Genomic DNA, 3,063 nt, shown 5'->3' with positions numbered 1-3,063 from the left:
GTTCATTGTGTTATAACAGAGCTTTATGAGAGCATTTTCATTCAGACCAATGCGAAAAGACCAACAAGTGGGCGGGCAATATGCTAATGTTTCATGTTGACATCAACATGAAACGGCTTGGGATTCGTTTTAAAACCGAGTCGTTTCAATGATTCAGGATCGACTCTTTCTTTTGAGAGACAATAACTTTATACACGGTGCACTTTCAGATTTAAAACTTTGCAGGATGTTTTCATTCACTTAGAGCTGTGTTACGCACTGCATGAAAGGTAATTTTCAAAAATCCATAATAGGGGCACTTTAAGTTGCTATAAATGCACCAACCACACATTAACCTGCTCATCAAAGTTTCGAGAATTTACTCTAGTTGCCATTACAGTGCCGAGAACGCAATGCGTATTTGTGTGTTATGAACCGCGATGAAGCACATTTCACAGAGCCTACTTGCTTAGGCCTAACACCAACACTTATTTAAACAACATGGTAGGCCAGGGGTCACCCAACTCGGTCCTGGAGGGCCGGTGTCCTGCAGGGTTTAGCTCCAACCCTAACCAAACACACCTGAACCAGATAATTAAGGTCTTACTAGGCCAGGGGTAGGCAAGTTCGGTCCTAGAGAGCCGCAGTCCTGCAGAGTTCAGCTCCAACCCTAATCAATCACACCTGAACAAGCTAATCAATGTCTTCAGGATTACTAAGGCTATAGGCAGGTGAGTTTTTTTTTCAGGGTTGGAGCTGAACTCTGCAGGACTGCAGCTCTCTAGGACCGAACTTGCCTACCCCTGTACTAGGCATACTTGAAACTTCCAGGCAGGTGTGTTGAGGCAAGTTGGAGCTAAACTGCAGGACACCGGCGCTTCAGGACCGAGTTTGGTGACCCCTGTGGTAGGCTATCAAAAGTGAATGTTTAACTAAATGTTAGCCTACATAAAGGAAATCCTGAAAGTTGAGTGATTAACTTATTGAATATTATTAGCTGTTCTGTACATCACAACTGTGAAGGGATTGAATTAGCCTACAGCATGTAAAATTAATAACTTGCAAAATTCTTCATTATAATGAAGACTTACAGACTTACTTTTCGTTTACTGATCTCTATACATACACTGTGTAGGATTCACCTTAAAACAATTTTCACTCAGAAATTTGTAGTAAATTTTAAAAAATAATTACAAAGAGACAGCAAGTAACATTGAATTAAATGTGAAATTTTAAACTGAAATTGGTTTGTCTCATAAAATATACTCCAATAACCTTTTACGGCTTTGAGAAACCATTTTTACAGTGTAAATTACAAATATGTGATATAATCAATATTATAGATCAGTTTTTCCACGTTTAAAATAGACACTTCCAACATCACAACTCTGCAACTTATGGACAGTATCATCTAGAATTCCACTCATAAATCTGACTTTGCTCAGTCATCCATGTACTCAGAACTCGTAATTAAAAATCCACTTGAAGGTCACATAACATTCACACAAACTTATCAGCATTTGAATTATTTAACATGTTTATTAAGTTGGGGATAAGTTGTAGGGATATCTATGCGAAATCACAATTACCGTATATAAATATATTGAATTTACCTAACCAAACCCACATAGATTGTGACAACTGAGTCATAGTCAAGTCAAACTCAGGTGTGTGTGTGTGTGTGTGTGTGTGAGTGTTTGTGATTTATATTTACAGGTTGTGTGTAGATTGAAGATTAAATTCTTCATTTCCAGCAGTAGTCGTCTTAGCGAGATTTAGCACCGAAAACAGCTTAGACATGACATGCACGTACTACACACACACACACACACACACACACACAGGAATCATCTCTGGGAGGTTTAACGCTGAAATGAGCTGGAACTACACCAGGCGACACACACACTTACACACACAAAAGAAAGCTGGAGGAGAACCAGTGGACATGGTCAGCCAACTGTTGTCCTGGCTCTGATTATACCAGCCTCAATTCTGAAGGCTTTTCTGTCCCTTCCTTGTCATCTCATGCAGGTTATGGTGACCTCATCAAGACAAATCGTTTATTTGGGGTGTGGATATTTCAACACAATGACAAAGATGGAGAGAGAAAGAAAGGACAGTATACTGTTCAATAAAATTGGAGCGAGGGGCAAAACATTGGTGCGGACACACACAAAAAAACAAACATGAGTCTACAGCAAAAGGATTTACTCCTAAACCCTCTTGTGCACTATTGTTAGTGTAGCACATTTGGTGAACAGTGGTATAGCTTACAACTGTTGTGTTAAAATTCATAGCAATGTTCTGGGTTCAATGTAAGTTAAGCTCACTTGACTGCATCTGTGATATACTGTGGATCACTACAGAAAGGTTCATTATTTCACAGTTTGTAAAACCAAGTGCAAAAATTGAAAGCCCCTTACAATGGTAATCTATATAGGGCAAGACATTCTGGAGGGTTTGAAGCCAAAAATGTTATTATAGTTTTAGTAAAGCACTTATATTAATTCCTCTCTACTATACTATACTCTCTAAATACTGCATGTGTTATTATGCAGTACAGCTAAATTGTCTTTTTAGTGGTGTAACTGCTTTTCTAGGTGTTTAAACACCTGGTTTTGCCTTACCAATGTTTTACCAGAAATAGTCACTTTATGGTATCCTTGCATGTATTGTGTGGAAGTTACAGGGTTTACTGACTTTACCTGGTCATGAGACAAATTGAAATACTGTTAATTGGAATAGACAAGGTTAGTAAATTATTTTATCACTCTAGTCTTATGTTAACTTGTATAATTTGTAGGTCATGGCTATAGTTTAAAACAGTATTTTAATGTTTATCCTGGTGCAACAGACCCCTCCATAGACATCCAGTTTAAGTGCATAATTGTAAAATATACACAAAAGTTTAAGGTGTGTAAGATGTTTTACAATTTTATTTAAAAGAAAATACATAATAAAGTAAAATAAATAAATGTAATTGGCTGCATTTAATTTTGTTTTACAATTTAAAATAACGGTTTTCTATTTTAATATATTTCAGAATGTAATTTATTCCTGTGATGCATGTAGATTGAAGATTAA

Source organism: Sinocyclocheilus rhinocerous, unplaced genomic scaffold, assembly GCF_001515625.1.
Source record: "Sinocyclocheilus rhinocerous isolate Xijiao unplaced genomic scaffold, SAMN03320098_v1.1 scaffold1, whole genome shotgun sequence".
NCBI classification, from domain to species: Eukaryota; Metazoa; Chordata; class Actinopteri; order Cypriniformes; family Cyprinidae; genus Sinocyclocheilus; species Sinocyclocheilus rhinocerous.
This window is presented reverse-complemented; position numbering follows the sequence as displayed.